The sequence below is a fragment of the Paramisgurnus dabryanus genome, chromosome 14 (genome assembly GCF_030506205.2).
Source record: "Paramisgurnus dabryanus chromosome 14, PD_genome_1.1, whole genome shotgun sequence".
Taxonomy (NCBI): domain Eukaryota; kingdom Metazoa; phylum Chordata; class Actinopteri; order Cypriniformes; family Cobitidae; genus Paramisgurnus; species Paramisgurnus dabryanus.
Window position 1 is genome coordinate 5,428,654 of NC_133350.1, and position 20,479 is coordinate 5,449,132.

The 20,479-nt window shown below is 34.5% G+C and overlaps 1 long non-coding RNA gene across 1 annotated transcript; it reads left to right on the top strand.

The window, feature by feature from the left end:
• Positions 1 to 10,279: 10,279 nt before the first annotated feature.
• On the top strand, positions 10,280 to 12,875 carry LOC135719409 (uncharacterized). The gene is made up of 5 exons (XR_010521084.2): positions 10,280 to 11,365; positions 11,699 to 11,796; positions 11,937 to 12,022; positions 12,103 to 12,217; positions 12,355 to 12,875. It is a non-coding gene; the product is annotated as an uncharacterized lncRNA (long non-coding RNA).
• Positions 12,876 to 20,479: the final 7,604 nt, after the last annotated feature.

Genomic DNA, 20,479 nt, shown 5'->3' on the forward strand with positions numbered 1-20,479 from the left:
ACTTGAAAATAATCGTAGATCTACGAGTGGTCTGGAGTAATCGTTCATTCATAAGTGCATCGTAAGACAATAGAGTTACAAGGTCACCTACAGGACAACCATCAAATTGCACTCCTGCAATGACGATAATGTAATGTTTTCAATGTAGGCTATATTTATTTATTGGGTTCGTCTTTGTTTATTTTATATTAAATATATAATATAATATATTTAAAATTCAAATGAGAAAGCAAATTTAAATGGCTAAACATACATTTATAAAGAAGGAAAACGTATTTTGTACAAGTTGGTAAAAGTTTTTTGTATTTTGGTAAAAGTTGGTTTAGCAAATTGATAAATGGTTCATACCGATTGCTGCTATAATTAATCTAAACATTGTTTTGAATGGAAATGGTATCTAATTAAAGAAACCAAATAAATATTTACGGTAAAATGCAATCATCCATAATAATAAATAAACATAGATAATAAACAACAAATAATAATAATAATCTAAACTATAATAGAAACGCAGAAGGCATTTTGCAGTGGGACGAGTCCTAACTAAATACGGAAAAGAATATTAAATAAATTATTAAAACATTTAAAAAGTCATTGAACAATAATGAAAATATATTATTAAAAATATTACTGCACATCGGCTGAAGATCATTAGCCTAAACAAGCTTCAGCTACAAATTCAAGTCATTCTATTGGTGACATTTCAGCACTTGACAAATGGATAGCGATCTAAAGGCATTTCACACGGTACGCGGCAACCGCGAGTGTTTAGTTCGTTTTCAATAGGAGACGTGCGGAAAGCGGCAAAACGAGGGTGGTTACAGAGGTGAAGCGGAGTTGGTCCACACGCCTTGCTCGTGCACCCAAAATCCTATTCCTTCTCCGGACATGGTACTTCATGACAGGCGCCGTTGAAGATAAACATATTTGCACTAAATGCTGCACAAAACACTTCCAATACAAGAAAAAAGCTGAAGCCGCGCGGCGATTTTGCCGCTTACCGCGTACCGTGTGAAACGGCCTTAAGGCATCGAATTCCAGGGCTGAAAGTAAGTCCCACTCCGGCCCTGACTATCCTAATACTATCTTTGGTTTGGCACAACAATCATTACCAAAGTGAGAAAATCACCATACTCCCTTTAAACTCGACTGAAAGTAATTAACATCCTAGCATACATGTGATTTTCATATTAATACCTGACACGCCATCTGATATTGCACTTTGATGGCCAGTCCTCCAAGAACTGAACATTTATAATTAGTAACATAATGAAGCTCATGTTTGTGGATGTCTCTGGACATGTCAGCAGGTGTTGCGGAGAGCATCCAGGTAGCGAGGAAATGAGGATGTTGGAAGCGATATTAATGATGATTGAAAATGAAGAGCTTTTGAGGCTGTAATTAAAACACTGAGGGACTTGAAATATAATGCACTAGTACTCATCAGGGTGCTGCCCGGTGACACGTGTTATTAATGAAGCGGCTCTCGTCTCCTGAGATTTCTCAGCAGAAATATCCCCGGTCCTTTCAAAACAAGCTTGGGAAGAAAAATCGCTTTTGGCTCAAGCTCAATAGTTTAGTAATCCTTAGGTGTGTGTAGTCAATGAGGCAGCTAAACAGATGTTACCGATACACTAGGAAAGTGTGAGAAATTTTATAAGTGGTTGAATTGCGTTGCATAATGAATCTCAGGAACAAAAAATAGTCCCTACTATCTTTTCAAGAACATGCTTGTTGGCTTCATGGTTAAAGAGCTTGTTTAAGACAATTAAAATTGAGTCAAGGCCATGCGTTCTGAATTTGTGGATGCTATACATCAACACCATCGTTTTTCAATATTTTACTATGTTCTTACCTCAACTTAGATTAATTAATACCTATCTTTTTTCAATGCATGCACTTTTAATCTTTGTATAGTGATTTGAATGTGTTAGCATTTAGCCTAGCCCCATTCATTCCTATGGCTCCAAACAAAAGTTTTATTTTGTGCCACCATACTTGTGTAACTCCTCATGTAACAATCTTTAAATAGGAAAAACATGGAAGTGTTTGGTGGCTTCTAAATTCATCCCTGTTTGGAGCCATAGAAATGAATGGAGCTAGCTAAATGCAAACACATTCTTGAGGCGCGGTACAAAGATAAAAATTGCACGCATTGATTAAAAGATAGGTATGTATTAATTCATCTAAGTTGAGGTAAGGAAAAACGGTGTAGTTCTCCTTTAAAGTGTGGATCTGCTTGTTATTCTAGTTTTGTTTTGGCGGCCCTGTTTTTACTCTGAATTTTATCTGTTTATACAGTCGAGAAAAATGAAAGCTGATAAGACGCTGCCCTCATGCCATGTCGGGTCAGACTTTTAATCGATTTTTCTCATTTTGGCAAGCATAGAAGGTTCATAAAAGGTCCGATGTCATATAAAGACAGACCCTCATCTTGTCAGCTGTGACTCTAGGCAACAGATCAACAGATACCAGCAATAAAGATTTTCTTCTTTGAACTTCAAGAAAAACATATCAAACTTTTCTTACTACCGATTACATAAGCAAACAAAAAAAAAGACTTAACTTTAAAAGTACATAAGTGAAGGAGACTCTTATATACACTGTCAGAAAAAAAGGTACAAAACTGTACCTTCTTTGTCGCTGGGGTGGTACCCCAAGGAACCATATTGAACCTTTACAGGTATATAAACATAATACAATGTTGTACCTTTTGGGGTACATTACTGTTCCTTAAGGATCGATTGTGCACCTTCAAAGGTACAGTTAACTGTTTTGTACCCCTAAAATTAAACTGGTACAAAATAGTTCCGTAAGGTACACAATTGGTCCTTAGGTTATAATATTGTACCCCATAAGGTACAACATTTAATGTGTTGTATACCCTTAAATGTACAAAAAGGTACCTTTTAGGGTACCACCCCAGCGACAGAAAAAGGAACAACTTTGTACCTTTTTTTCTGACAGTGTGGGGTGGTACCCTAATGCAGTGATTCTCAAACTTTTTCAGCATTCGCGTCCTCCCAAAGAAAATTTATGAAAAAAAAACAGTTCTAAAATTTTACATTTTAATTAAACAAAACATATTTAATTATACCTAGTAGTGCTGTTGGTTAGTATGTTTCTTTTTTCGGTTTAATTACACAGAATTTATTATAAATGAATGTATTTTATAAAATGTCATACAGTAAAACTAGGGCACCCCTGGCACCTTCTCGCGGCCCCCAGTTTTAGAACCACTGCCACTCCGCTTTGCACCTTTTCAGGTAGGCTATACTTAACATAATAAAAGGTTGTACTTTTTTGGGGTACATTACTATACCTTAAAGGGATAGTTCACCAAAAATGTGAAGAAATATTTGTAACCAAATCGATCAGAGGCCCCATTGACCTCTATAGTATTATATTTTCTTACTAAGTCAAGGGGGTCTCTGATTTGTTTGGTTACAAACATTACTTAAAATATCTTCAATTGTGCTCATCAGAACAAAGAAATTGATACAGGTTTGTAACAACATGAAAGTAAGTAAATGATGACAGCATTTTCACTTTTGGGTGAACTATCCCTTTAAGGATTATGTACCTTTAAAGGTGCAGGTTTTGTACCTTTTTTATTTCATAAAAAAAGACTATATTTCATCTATAGGTATCTTTCTAATTTCCATTTAAACAAATTCTTAATGTACTAAAAGATATTGACACATTTACGGTACTGGGAGCCTGTACACTGAAAGAGAAAAATTATTTATTTATTTCTATACCGTTTTTCTTATTCATACTTGGCAGCAAAATAGCTATTGTACTACTATAGCTTACCTGACATTAGACAAATTAACGCATGATCATTTACATTTATCCGAGTCTGTTACATCTTGCCTGATGACAGGGATACTTTTTCACAATAGCCTAAACATGTTTGTGTTGTTTTCTTGATTATTATCTAAAGCTATTTGCTTTGCTACTCAGTGAGACCTTGAAATAATTCACCAACAAATGGCTTCATTTTTCTGCATTTTCATTTCTGTTTACAGCAACAATAATGTAGCAGCGAGATACACATTCTGTAATATTGCGTTTGTCTTTTCCCTCCTTGACATGTATTAAATAAACCTTGTTCGGATTTATTGTCTGTTGCGATAAAACATCAGAAATCTGAAATAGGGTCTGGCATAGTACTCAGAAATAAAATGTTGTTTTGTTTATACATACGTTTGATCATATCTGTACTTCAGCTTGCATAGAAATATATGACTGGGGTAAGGAATCACGTAAGGTAGTATTCCACTAGTGGCAATACTAATTTTAGCAGTTATCATCTGTTTTGTCAATTTGTTTTGTTTCAAAAAGCAACTATTTGTCCATATCCATAACATACACATAGATATGGACCAGTAACATTTTACAATAAGATTGTATTTTGTGTTTTAGCTACAGCATTTATTAAGCTTATAGTTCAAGTTAATTTAAGCATTTACTGATATATTATTAAAATTAAATGTTTAAACTGTTAAAGTAAGGTACATTATCCCACGGCCATTATTACACGGCTATTTACCTCATAAGTAAGGTAAAGGACATTAAATATGAATTTGAAATAATTTATGAGCTGAATTTTAACAAATGCAGACCTTCCAGAAAGGAAAACATTTATTTTTATTTTTAAGATAAGACGTTCAAATGTCACAAACACACTATTTGGTTTAAAGGGGACATATCATGAAAATCTGACGTTGCTATAAGTGCTATAATTGGGTTCCCAGTGTTTCTATCAACCTAGCAAATGTGAAAAAGATCAACCCAGTAACTTAGTTTTGGTAAACCGTTCTCTGCAAGCATTTAAAAAAATAGGTAATTGAAATTTGGCTCCCTTGTGATGTCAGAAGCCCATTAATCTGCACTCTCCAACCATGGCACTACCATTTATTGCAGAGATCAGCTCATTTGCATTTTAAATGACACACCCAAAAACAGCTCATTTTTGCTCACACCTACAAAGTGTCAATTTTAACATGCTATAATAAATTATCTATATGATATTTTGGGCTAAAACTTCACATACTGTACGTATTCTGGGGACACCAAATATTTATTTGACATCTTAAAAAAGTCCCCCTTGTGAAATGTCACATCATTTGTAAATATAATGTTATAATATGTTATTAAAAGACGTTCATATAAACTTTTTTGTGTAGCATTAAACTGTACCTGCAACTATTTGAAGCATCTGGGTTACTGTGTGTTATTAGTTCTGAGTGGTAGTTATATGAAAAGAATGAACCTTGGAATGACACGATTGGCCAATCAGAATCAAGCGTTCCAACAAGCCATGTAGTAACATTTGTTAATGCACCATGAACTAACATGAATAACTGTATAGGTATTCAGTAACATTAACAAGAACGAATAAATGGTGAAAAACTATATTGTTCGTTGTTTGTTCATGTTAGTTGAAGCATTTACTATTGTTTACTAATACAACGTTATTATAAGTGTTACCAATGGACCTATAATTAACAAAGATATAAAATGCTTTTATTATATTCTCTTAAAAGCAGACATCTTGAAGTGGCTTTTTCACACAATGAATACACTGACATTATTCTGAATTATATGCTAATCTTACAGTAGCTGGAGGGAATTATGATCATTGTCACTTATTACCTGCATTATGTAGAAAGACTGCTCTCATTGTTCCTGCAAGAAAATCCATAAGGGTCGGTTTTCCTAAAGTGAGTACGGCTCCTGGCCTATGTTTGTCAAAAGGTAAAATAAGTCGGTCTTGTGAGGAGTCTTCACGTATAAAGACTCAGGATGCTATATTCAAACTGCAAAAATGACTTTCTTACTTACACCGCAAAAAAAAAATGATTTTCAAGAAAAAAATCGTAGTATTTTTGTCTTGTTTTCATTGGCAGATTTTTTTGTTTTGTTTTAAGCACTAATTTGCTTCAATTGTATGTTTTTTTGTCTAAAAACTTGTCATTTTGCTTATCAAGAAAATACATCTTAATTTAAGAATTTTCTGATATTTTTTAGACAAAAATGCACTGCAAAAAAAAAAAAAATAATTTTCAAGAAAAAACAATTCTTAGTATTTTTGTCTTGTTTTCAGTAAAAATATCTAAAAATTCTTAAATTAAGATGCTTTTTCTTGATGAGTAAAACGGTCCAAGAAAATAAGCCTAGTTTTTAGACCAAAAATGTCACATTTAAGTGATTTTGTGCATAAAACAAGCAAAAAAAAAAAAATCTGCCAATGGGGTAAGCAAATTGTTCCGGAATTTTTCTTGAATTTAGTGTTTAAGAAAAACGTTCACAATTTTTTTGCTTAACCTATTGGCAGATTTTTTTTTTTTTTGCTTGTTTTATGCACAAAATCACTTAAATTTGATATTTTTTGTCTAAAAACTAGACTTATTTTCTTAATTTAATTCTTAATTTAAGATTTTTTTTTCTTGAAAATCATTTTTGCAGTGTATTTTTGTCTAAAAAAATATCAAAAAGTTCTTAAATTAAGATGTATTTTCTTGATGAGCAAAATATCAAGTTTTTAGACAAAAATTTACAATTGAAGCAAATTAGTGCTTAAAACAAGACAAAAAATCTGCCAATGGAATAAGAAAAAAATTCTTGAATTAAGTCTTTATGAAAAAAGTAAACTTGTAAAAAAATTTCTTATTCCATTGTCAGATGTGTGTTGCTTGTTTTAAGTATAATTTACTTAAAGTTTATATTTTTTTGTCTAAAAACTAGACTTATGTTCCTAGGTCATTTTGCTTATCAAGAAAAAGCATCTTAATTTAAGAATTTTGTAGATATTTTTACTAAAAACTAGACAAAAATACTAAGTAAGAAAGTCATTTTTTTGCAGTGCAGACCTTTGTTTAGGCCGTAGAAGTTTTACATCTCTTTGCATTTACCTTTATTCTTTCATGCTACACTGTAAAAAATTACCGTTAATTTACGGCCTAATTTTACGGTAGTGAACTGTTTTATAAATTTACAGTTTCTTGCCGTAAATGGTTGCATGAGTGGTGAGCGTGGGGGAGGAACTGCACTGAAATTACTGAGTGGTATGTGTTGGCCACTTATTAATATGCATTTTCTGTCTGGACTTGTATTATAAAGACTGAATAATTTTGAAACGTCATCAGTAGATGGCCAAGTACTGTTCCAATTCAAAGTTAACTTCTAGCAAAGAACAGTTAAAATCCTATATGTGCTCCAGTACAGTAAACGTTTGTTTTGGACTGCATAACTCCTTTAATATAACCATAAATAATGTCATAAAAGGTCTGTTCATTCAATAAACCGGGCAAAATCTGTATGAACGTATACGTAGAAATAATATTGAGGACAGACTGCACGATAATGAAACCTTTAGTTTGATTAAAAGTCGATTAATATTTCTGTTTTTATTTTTTATTAAATAAATATTCTATGTTGGCTCTAAACAGGCAACTTTCTTTCTTGGAAGCAACACTGGAAGAAGCACTTTACTTTCATCTTTTATATCTTTATTTACTTTTATTATGTTATTATTGGCGGAGGCGCGTAAGGCGCGTGTCCGTATACCGAATGCTTTGATCACGTGATTATTCAAACCAGGAGACGCGCAATCTGGATTAACCGCTGTTCTCCTCAGACGAGTGTTTCGGTGGTATTATGAGGTAAGTTTCTTTACATTCGTGGTTACTTTACTGAAATTAGTTCACAGTGATGTTTATTCAGTTGTCAGTATATTTCGATATGTCTAATATAATAAACCTTGATGTTGACCGTTGGTTCGTGTCGTTCGAGCGCTGAGTGGGGTGAGCTGAGCTCGGCGCAGCTGTGAGCTAATGGAGATCTTTTATTTGTCTTTATATCTTCTATAAAAATGTGTTATGCTTGTTCTTAAAAGTATTTAACATAGTTAAGTTAATTATAACGCAAGTTTTCTCCAAGTATTGCAATGTGGGCTTAGTTCAGCTCCCGCCTAGATTGACTGAGCTCGTGAGCTTACGTTAGTGGAGATCTTTTAACTTATTTGTTTTTTTATATATCTTTTATAAAAATGTGTTGTGCTTGTTGTTAAATGTATTTGACATTGTTTAGTTAATTATAACGCAGGTATTGCAATATGGGATTTGTTCAACAGGTCCCTCTTATGAAAAACAACGTTATCGTTTTACAGTAAACTTAAACGAGCTAAAGGCCATTCTGAATTAATAACTGTCGTATATTTATGGTTACTTCTTTCAGATCCCTTTCTTGGTGTGTCTTGATGTTTTATATTGGCTAAAGACAAGAGTAAGTATTGGTTTATATTTGCACAGCCACCAGAACCAAACACAAGTCAAGTGCTCAAAAGTGAAATAGCATGTTGGTCTTTATAATGCAATGGATAAATGAAATCGCAATAACTAATGAAATAGTCAGACCTCACTTTGACTTGATGTACAGTTTGAGCGAAGTCAGAACACAGCTCATTCACACAAATCAAATCACTTTCAAACTTAAAGGGATAGTTCACCCAAAAATAAACATTATGTTATCATTTACTCAGACTCATGTTGTTCAAAACCTGTATGAGTTTCTTTACTCCATTGAACACAAAAGTAGATAATTTGATAAATGATGAAGCGCACAGTAGATTGTACCCATTGACTTCTATAGTAGGAATAAATACTATGGAAGTCAATGGGTACAGTCTACTGTGTGCTTACCATCATTTATCAAAATATCTTTTTTGTGTTCAACAAAATAAAGAAACTCAAACAGGCTTTGAGGCTGTGTAAATGATAACAAAATGTTTATTTTTGGGTAAACTATCCCTTTAAGTTTGAAAGTAGGAGTACATTTCATGTATTCTCAGCACTCTACTAAAATGGCATTTTGAGAAGCTTGATAAATATGGACGCAGGTGTCTAACTTGATATTAACTTTAGTTTTTACCTTTCCTAACAGTATGTCTGCAAATGCTGCTTCCATGTCACATTGCTTATTCGAGACTAGATCTACAAATAACACTGCAGGTGAGTCGTCATCATCATGAGAAAACATCATGCTCACTGCGATGTTTAATAGCGGGTTGGAGGTGCATACCACCACTAACTGTATTGGAAACCCCATATAGTGTATATGTGCCCTCATACAGTAGGTGGCAACCCGCTATTAAACATTAGATGAATAAGAAGGTAATGTGAATGCGCGTATTGCTCTGGGGATAGTGTTGTATTATGGCACTTTTCCATTGCATAGTACTCCACGGTTTAGTTTAGTTTGGGTGGGGTCATCTCACTTTGGCGTGGTTAGCTTTTCCATCGAGTTTAGTAACACTTCGGAGTGGGAGGGATTATAGGCGTCTCGTTATATTTGCGCTGCCTACTGCTGTGACATCATACAAGTGAGAGTGTCGCTGTACATTCCCATACATTTATTTATTTTTCAGTCCACCACAAAATTAAAATTGGCCACCACAAATAGATGTTTGCACATCGCGATTATCACTACCTATGTCTCACATGACAGTTTCTGTATAAACACCTGACCCGTGGCTTCAGTCGAATGCGCTGCGCTGAGCCTCATTGAAGTTGCATTTAAGCATATATAATGCTGACGTGCTCGTATTTTCGTGTCACGTTTGGTATCAGCTCGGGTTGCTTGGAACCCCAACCGAGGTGGTACGAAAAAAGTATCGCGTACTACGCACTGCACCCAGTAGAAAAGCTCCCAAAAGTAAGCTGACCCGACCCAAACTAAACCAAACCGTGGGGTACTATGCAATGGAAAAGTGCCATTTGAGGTTAAAAAAATTATATAAATACTGTTCGGTTATTCACACAAACCAATTGTTTTATTTCTTAGTATATTAATGTGTTGTCATAAGCCACATGGTTTAATTTGGATTTGTCTGTGCATGTTTTTTTTTTCTATATTAGATTTTGTTACCATCAACTTGCATTATACAACTGACAGACTGAAACGGTTGGACTCAAAAATCTACATTTGTGTTCCACTGGAGAAACAAAGTCACCTACATCTTGGATGGCCTGGGGGTAAGCTGATAAACATAAAAAAATTTTTTTAAGATGAACTATAGCTTTAACTTCGAGCTAGAGTTATTTAAGTAAATGTCCAGGGATCAGGGAACATTTTCTGACTTTTAACCCCAAAAAAGTGCATTCATCCTTCACAGAGGTAATCCACACGGCTCCAATAGGTTAATAAAGGTCTTCTGGGGTAATGGTTGTGATTGTGTAAGAAATATATTTTAAACTTTATAAACTGCACAGCAAAATCACCAGTGTTAAATTTTCAGGGATGGTGTTAAATACACAGTGTTGATGCTGTTTTAACACTATCTGGTAATAAAATAACACTGCCATTGCTAGGCCAGTGTTATATTCACGACAGTGTCAGTGTAAAACAAGGGTGTTATCAGATTTCACTCTGAGCGGTGTAAATCAAGCCACGCCTCCACTAAACATTTCCTGTCAGGGATTTTACCGCCATTTTCTTTCACAGGAGGACTGAAGAGATCAGGTAAATCAGTCTCATAATATTCACATGGTTTAGCTAAATTAAACTGTTATTTCTTTGTCTGACTCTACGCAGCCATATGCCAAAAAACCTAAATAAGATATTTTTCCCATTTTATTTCCCCTTTGTTCGTTATTTGGTTCAGTTTAATTAGAGCTACCTTGTGTTACGTTGTTCCCTTGTTAGTTTAGTATATAGTTAAACTGCTAGCTAAAAGTTTAAAACCAAGAAGGATAATTTTAACAGGAGATATGAACGAAAGAATTGAACCATGATAAAACGCGACATGCACTACAAATTGAAGGTATGAAATTAAGTTAAATGAAAGCTCGTTTATTCACCATATGATGCTCGTTATAAGGTAATCATATAGGCTAGATACCGTGAGTTAACGAGGTCGTTTACATGCACGTGAGTGCACGGATATCGGTTAATTATTCAAATTACTGAAAAACACGGAGAAAACCGCAACCGCATGTGTTTTTCTAAGATGTATGCAAACAGGGGAAATATCGCCAAACCAACAATTAATTTGACCAAAACCTCACAATATATCATCATTTGTATGCACAGATTGGATGCATTGTGTGTTGTAAGCTTTTCGTGGCGCTAGATGTCAGACAGATGCAAATGGCAAATACATACGAAAGTGTAAAACGTGTATGGCGAACATTTGTTTTTTTCTGTCATTATAGATGCTAGTTTGGTGAAAGTACACACTGAGTGCTTCAAATCATTCAGACGAGATGCTGTTTTTAGGGCAGTTTATTAAAGAAGACCTGACATGGATGACTTCCAATGAGAAACAACTGCTAATACTTATATAAATTCATTACAGAAGGTAAGTTTATATATTTATACATATAAATCATTTTATTTGACATAACTGAACAGTTAACCAATCTTTTTAGTATATGTAGTTTTGTACATATTATTATTATTATTATTATTATTATTAATCTGGAAAGAAACTCACATGACCTGCTGCCAACTTTAATAAAAATATATTATCTTCTCATACATCGTTTTGCTATTGATGTCATATTAAATAGCAATCAAATTGATTACTATTTTGAAAATGTATAAATGAAGATTCATATTGTCTTGAGTGCTGTTTTTAATATAAAAATAATGTTGAGTTTTCAGAGTCTTTATTGTCATTTTTTTGTGATAGGACCCTACCAGACTATATTTGAATACGGCATACCCATGAATTCTGGAACTGTTACTCCTTAACCCAGTTTGGAGGATAAGAGCTTACCAACTAGTTATGTGAGTACACACAGTACATTAGTACTGTACACTGTCTCTAACATGATTTATTATACTGAGATGATTTTGATTCAAATAACGGTTAAAACTGCACCCTTTTTGGTATTTTCTTGACTCTTTTTGTCTTTGAAAATCTGCAGAAATATGCTGAGGTGATGTATTGCAAAATAGCCAACATACAACAATATGGATGACCCTCTGTCTGGTCAACAGGAGTTTAAATATGGTAAGTGTACATGGGTTTGCTACTTTTACGGTTTTAAAGTTTAACTGTATACTCATGGTGTTTAAATTCTGTTTTGCTAGGACGGGACAGTGATGTGGCAGCTCTTCCCTGCCTCATTCACCTCTTGCCTTCATTGGTAAAAGGAAGAAAGACTGGAGAGGGACAATGTGCAACTGAAGCTACTGATTGTGCTATGTAAGTTTTTTAGTATTTTGTTCTAGTTATTTATTCAGCAGTTAGTTTACTTGCATTGTTCACCCCATGTAAATGCATACAAGTTCATAAATACACATCAAATACATTCATCAAATACACTCTTTTAAAACACTTAGGTGATGAGCATCAATCCATGCTTTGAGGTGGATGGATCAGCACAGCCCTGCCTGCACTGCGTTGGGAACAGAAGTTGCATCCAGAATTTTTGCATCATTCTGGACCAAAAAGCCATTCCCTCCATGATGAAGACCACTGATGCAGCCTTCCACTACATCATGAGTAAAACAACTACAGAACTAAATACCAGGTTGGAACGTATTTAAGAAAAATGAAACGTCTTTTGAATTGAAATGTCTGTTTTGTTATGGAAAAATCTTTAGTATTGTGAAGGATAAGCATTTCTGCCTGCCAGTAAGGTAATTGCAGTGTATTTTAATGTTCAAGTTTTGAGTAGGGTGGCTAATTGTTTTTAACTCTCATTTGATTTATTAAAGACCTTATAATAAGTGGTTTTCATGTCACTGCGCTGTGGTATAAGATAACTTTCATTATTCCATACTGTATTCTGTTTCTAACTGTAGCTGAGGTATTTAAATAAGCAGTATTAAATGCAAAGTGTTGTGTGTATCAATGTAAATATTAAATGTGATGTACTTTAATAAAAAGAGGTTTTGCAATATTTCTTGTCATTTGTCTTTTATAGAAACAACCCATTAGCAACAAAAGTATTAATCAGTATTTTAACACTTAACATTGTTGAATTCACATTACACTGGTGTTGACCTTAAATACGGAGTGTTAATTTTTAACACTGTATTTCTGTGCCAACACCAGTGTAGTGTGGAAACAACAATGAATAGTGTTGAACAAAGTGTAAAATTTAACAATATTGAGTGTTAAATTAACATATAATGAGTGTTGTTAAATTAACACTACACTTTTGACTAAATTAACACAGTGTAGTGTGGACACATATACACACTTTTCCAGTGTTAAATTTGACACCCTGGGTGTTATTTTAACACCAGTGATTTTGCTGTGTGTATTAACTAGCTTCCGGTAACGGCACCATCTTGGACTCACATGATTCACACGAGTTTTAAAGTAGTGAGCACTCGTTGACATGGGTATGTTGTGCAGTTACTCTTGAGTCCAAGATGGCATCATTACCGGAATCACTTAGGGTGTACTCACTTTTGCACTCACGAAGGAATATATTTTGAGTTATGTTTGTAAACAAACCGTTCATGAGCCCCACTCACTTCCATAGTAGGAAACAAGAATACTATGGAAGTGAATGGGGCTCATGAACGGTTGTCTACAAACATTTCTCAAAATATATTCCTTCATGTTCATCGGAACAAAAATATTTAATCAGGTTTGTAACAACATGAGCGTGAGTAAATGATGAGAGACACACTATTACTGCCACGTGTAGTGTTAAATTTACTTTTAGCACACTGCTTACAAAGTTTTTTTTTTTATGTTTATCTTTCAGACTACCTGACCTGTTCCTGTTAAGAGCTAGTCACTCTTTGTGGAATGTTCCTGGCCCATTTTTCCCAAGTTTTTACTAAAGTTTTTTCAATGACCTCAAAATTGATGTGTAAAAATTATAATAAACTTGAATTTGTTTAAATATGTCTATAGACTGGGTTATTTTTGCACAAACCTATTTGGTAATTTTATGGTTCCTCATCTTATCTTTGCCATTCTATTATTTAATTACAAAGCAGCAATTTAGAATACGGTAATTAAACAGTAGGATTACAGTATGCAGCTGGAAACCCTGCTGCCAGTATTTTACCGTAAATTTAAAGAACAACCGTAATTTAGAATACGGTAATGAAACCATAGGATTACGGTACACAGCTAAAACAGGCTTGCGGTATTTTACTATTAATTTACAGAACAGCCGTAATTTAGAATACGGTAATGAAACCGTAAAATTACGGTTCACTGCTGGAACCCCAGCTGCCAGTACTTTACCGTAAAATTACGGCGAAATTTTTTACAGTGTACCCTTTAAAGTCCACCACATACTGTACTTAAAACAATACCACCTAATTCCCAAATACATAACTATTTTGTACTTGAGCAAGTATTGGATTAATAATAAAGCAAATGGGCTGAAAGACAAATTCTGGGCAATTGTCATGAGCTATTCAGACATTCATGAACAATTACAATACCCAGGTTCCTAAAACGGTTTTCGGTTTAAAACTATACTCATTTGATTCAATTGAATGGATAGAGATTGTATGCCATCATTATAACATGCCACATACCAGCAATGTGCCCGTAGTCAGACCCCTGGTGGGCTTTCGTGAGGGGAAGAATTGAAGAGGAGGGTACTGGCCACACACCCTGTGGTTTAGTGGCATTTGCCTGCTGACAGCAGAGTAACTCTGACTGTCAACAGCGTCCTAAGAAAGGCTCTATTCACAATGATGACCTTTACTGTGTTTTTCTCTATATTACCATAATATTGATTTCATTTTCCGACATTGGAGGACATCGTTTTTATGACCCCTATGAGCTTTTCCTACAGCAATGGAAAATCGATTGGTATCTTTATGGGTAAAATAAACCTTGACTGGAAATGCTTTAATCATCGTGTTGATAAAACCGTTATGAAGGTGGGCATTAACAATCTTTTGATATTTTCGACAGCATATTTAATAGAACTGTACACGGTTTATTTGATGGAAGTTAAGTGGTTGTTATGTCTAATGAAAGTTTATAGTTAAATATTAACGCTCGGCTTACTGAACAGAAGAACAACACACAAACATCACTCAAAACAAATGCAACTAATGCAACCACATCATTTATTCATGTTGCAGTTAATGCTGTGAAATGAAATGATAGTACGGTGTAGACATGATATTAACACAGTTTAACTATAAATGTGTGAGAGATTACTGCAATGTAGACGCAGCTAATCACTGTGATTCTACTTTAAAATCACAGTCATTTTCTGCTCATGTTTACTGTGAAGTCATGATATACAGTTTATTTGAATACGCTGAACTACCAAAGGTGATGATTTACATGTAAAGCAACTAGTAGCTAGAAGTAAATTGACACAATATTTTCACATGGAGTGCTCATATGTTATTTATATTTTCCCTTTGAGGATTTTTATTAGATTTTCCATCTGTTCACAGAGATGAGACACTTTGTTATTTGCTATTACATCATAGATCTGCCTTTTATCCCAAAAAAACAACTTTTTAGCAAATCAAAATATGTCGCCATTTAATCTCAATGTTGCCAGAAAGCTTATAGTCCAGAAATCTTACTATATTTTTATGAAACAATAGACGATGAAAAAGTGTCCAACCATTATCGAAACAATGCTTAATCGTGTTTTGCAAAAGCTGGTTGTTTTCTACAATATGTTAAATGTTTTCAAAGCTAGTAAAAATAGTAAAAAAGCCTGAATGCTATACAAGAGGAAAAGCACTTTCTTTAAAACATCTGCATACACAAACATAAACTATCAAATCCACTTCTTAAAATGCTCTGTGTACAAACATTTTCAGATTATGTTGAAAACAGGAAGTGCCAAAATTGAATGCTGAGCGATGATGCAAATGGCACAGAAAATGACAACCTTTAGTAACAGATGGCGGTCTTATTTTTCCATTCATTTTTTTTCTCTCTTCTTTCAGCAGTCATCTGAACAGCTGCTCCAGAAAATGTATTTCTATTTACATAGGCCGCAGTCATAATGCCGATAATAAGCAAGAATCTTAAAAAAAAAAACAGAAATTGGGGACCTTTTGCAGGTGGTGAAAGGGATTAAGATACATGCCCAAATTCAATTATTTAAAATCTGATGTGTTGTGTTTTTAAAAGCATTAAATGTGCCTCTACGCCAAATGCACTTTTAATATTTTTACATCTAGCACGAAGAATAAAAATGAATGTTTACGTTTTTGATTGCATTAAATTTGACTTTTTCTATTTTTTTCTATATTCTAATAACAAAAATGCATTTCAATTTTGCCTGTCAGAAGACTTGTATTTTGTAATTCTGATACTTATTATTGATATAATATAAATTATCTGATAAGGTAGAGTGAAGTTAGATTTGATTTTTTCTCTCAGTTACATATGCAATAGTTTCAACCATGGTAAAATGCATTAGTTATACGGTTCTTAGGAAGAAATTCGCTGTGTTAACATGCACAACATTTTGTCAATGTAACTGAATTTAATAAAATTAAAGGTTATGATAATATAGTTTACATGCACACTAAACATTGCAATTTGATTAAAATGTTTGTTTACATGTGCATTCTATAGAATCCGAACCGAACGTCTGGCCAAGCGCACAGCCAGGGTTGCCAGCTCCGCGTATCAAAACCAACCCAATGGACATTCAAAACTAGCCCAAAAGCATCCCAATGACTATTCACAGCCCAAATACCTATAACTAATGAATGAAATCCTTTATTCTTTAACCCGCAGGAAAAAAACAACCCACGGAGACAGTTTTAAACAAAATGTGAAAAATTGAGGACTTGGCAACGCAGCCCAGCGCACAGCATTTCTCGTCGAGAAATGTACAAAACTGAGTTGGAGAAAGTTGTTCTTAAGAAGCTTTCAGATATATGCATGAAAGCACAATTTTCGAAAGGTATAACGCTATTTTATTGCTTCATGTAGCCTAATTTTAAGAAAGTACGTTGCAGAATGTACAGCCTGTGACCAGTGGTGGCTGGTGCTAAAAAACATTTTTTTGGGGGGGGCATACAAACTTGAAATAAAACTTTTACTGTAGTAATGCAGGTTTGTAAATAGCCATTGGTCATGTGATGAATAACATTACTGCTTAGATAAAATGCTAAAACTGTTACTGCAACAAAGTTGACCAAGCCACAGAAAAAAAAAACGGATTTTCTGAGCATCATGTCCACGCAAAGCCAGCTCAAATGCGGCACAAAATTTGCATCAAGGGGGCGCTGATGAGTACACTTTAAAGCGTAAAAATGACAGATGGGACACCCTACGGACTTGTTGACTAAGCGAGCATGCACAATTTAAGTCCACGAGACCGAAAGTCCACATGAAGTGCGCCATTTGGGACAGGGCCATAGACACTCATTTGGAGTGCGCCCCAGACACACAAACATGACACACACAACGAACTCAGTTTTTATTCATTTATTTATTTTTATAAATTATAACATGACTAACATTGAAATAGTACAACTAAACAATTTTATTTTGTATTAATTTGCATGCATATTTTACTTTTTTGTGACATGTTAAAGTAGCTTTCTTCTCTGGCCAGCTTTACTGTGCATGACCTTAATAATGCGTTTTGCTATTGCCTTGCTTTTGCATGTTTCTGTGACAAGAATTATGTGAGACGTAAACATACTGTAAGGTAAATATAAGACCTGAAGAAAAATGTACTGCGCATATGCACAATGTATTTTTGCATCCTATTGTGAAAATACTACGACTCCCGTCTTTACATGCATACTTTCTCCTGCTGATCGGATCACAGATCGGAGTACACCAACCCCTTCAATACGATCCAAATTTGAATCCGATCGACCTCAATCGTATTGATTAAGGTGTTTACACGAAGGCTTTCCAATACGATTAAACCATCAATACAATTACAAACGGATTATTTGGTTGCAAGTAAACGTACCTAATGTAAAAGAGACACTAAATTGTATGAAAAGAAAGTAATGTGGAGTAAATACAGCTCAGTTTAATTGCACATGGACCTCATATAACAGAGACAATCCAGAAAATTTTGATCTAGTTGCTTCGAATCGCAATGAATATTCATCTGGAAATACACTGAATATTTCAAAAGAGGAATGACAATGTTTCTCATTGTGTGTGGCGCAGTGTCATATAAATAAAAGAACTATCAGAAGACATATCAGTGTCATTCAAATGGAATAAATAATGGCCTGAACGAGGATCGCATGTCGTGCACACAACGAGAATAGTCATTCACATGTAAATTTCACCTCGGTTGAGAATGCGGTGCATATGCGACTGAGAAAATAATCAAATCTTGCCCTGTACAACCTCATCAGATATTGCATATTGCAAACCAGACCATTCAAACAGCACATGTTCCAAATATATAGGTAATGCACAAAATCAGGCATAATATTCAGATGCCATACAATAGACAGAAATGCATTTTTTATCCAAATATTTATGTATAACATTGTGAATTTACTGTAGACACGAATTTTATTATTGGCAGCTGCCCTGCTGGCTTATCTCCAGTGTGATGGGTATATAATTTAATCCAATATGACCTTCAAACCAAATATGTGTTTGAAGGACAGATAAGAATCATAGGGAGCCTGACTGGGGACTATGTGGTCTCTATGATTGTAGATGCATACAGCTAATGCTATTAAAAACAAGCTGAATAAAACGTCTGATTGACAACATACAGGCTATAATCTACTCGCTGCAAACAATGACAATTCACTTAGTTGTTGTGGGAAAACTTTAATAGGCTATTGCTTTCTATAAGATAAAAGAGAAATCTTTTTAAAACAATGCAATTGTTTCTCCTAGACAAAGACGCATTAATTGAATAGAAAAATGAGACTTTTGTTAAAGTCACGAGTTTTTATGAGAAAATTATTGGTAATCTCAAAAAGAGCTACTGGGAATTTAAAAATAAAGGTACCCATTTGTACCTAAAAGGTGCATATTAGTACTTTTAAAGAGCACCTATTGTCCGATTCACGTTTTAAAATGTCCTTTTGTCTATTAGTACATGTTAACGATATGCAAAAGGTACAAACCACAAAGTAAACAATGACACGAGTTATTGTCTCCAACGTAAATCTCTTTTCTAAGACTTACAACAATGTAGGCAACAGTTTACTTCCTGGGATTTGTGATGGAGACAAGACCGACATTATCATAATTCCTACCGCTTTGGACTTACAGTCTGTAAGTTAACTCCTCAATCTTTCAAACATGGTAAGGAGCGTCACGTTTCCAGCTGGCGGCAGAGGTATTCAGGCCAATCACAACGTACAGATTATCTGGCCAATCAGGGACAAACAGCTTTTCAAATCTGTGCGTTTCAGGATGAGAGTGAAATATGGAGCTACAAAAATGTACGGTATGTAAAAAATAATGTTTTTATTGTTAACCTAAACCATGCAAACACGTATTATACCAAACACACAAAATAACGTTCTTTTTTAGCAATGAAATAGGTGCGCTTTAAGGTACATTCTGGTACCTCATAGGAACATATTTGTACCATAGACTGTAAAAAAAGATGGACGACGCCTGTTCGCCCTCTTCCATTGGTGAAAAGTGAAGCCGCCCGTGTCCCGATATGGCGCTGACATCTTGGGTCTTGAGTCTGCGCGGTAGCGATTTCGGGACCAGTCATGCGCAGTAGTGAGCAGGAAGTGAAGCCGCGAAATCAAAACCCCGCCCTCGCTCTCGCAGAATGCGCATATCACACGATATCACAGCTGTCAATCATGACGTGACACCACCTGTTTTATATCATTAAATAACTAAATAAACACAAACCTATTTAAAAAAAAACATTTGAATTTACATCAGTGTGATAAAAACTACAATAAATGACAGAAACCAGGTTCGGAAAAAAGATAATTGAAGTGTAATTAATTTTTTTTGTTGGTCTCAAATCCCATAGAATAACATGGGGAGGCGGGGTTTATGACCTATACTATGACCAGTCACTGGGGGCCACCGAGACGTTTTGGCTTCACTTTTCAGGGCTTGTGCGGCACGCTTGATTTGTACCTACAGTAAATAGTACATATTAGAACCTTTCTAAAGGGTACCATAACAACTTCTGTACCTTTTTTTCTAAGAGTGTATCTGCCATTTATATTTGTTTAGCTGTACACACCGACTGTATGTCATTCCTTTATGTTTATAAATGTATGTCTTTTTATAGTACTTCTTAATGTTGAATGCTCTCTCATTTGTAAGTCATTTGTATAAAAGCATCAGCTAAATAAATAAATGTAAATGCAATTTAAAAGAAACATTAAAGGCAAAATTATTAAATAAATTCAACATCATTGAAAAGTCCATAAATCTCATGAAATACCACAAAATAACAGCCATAGCAAAAACATTTTACACTCTAATGAAATTTGTACAAAATACATCTACAAATTTGTCCTCATACAGTACAGGCTTTTCTAAAAGGCAATGAATAAAGACCTTATTTGATGGATGTGA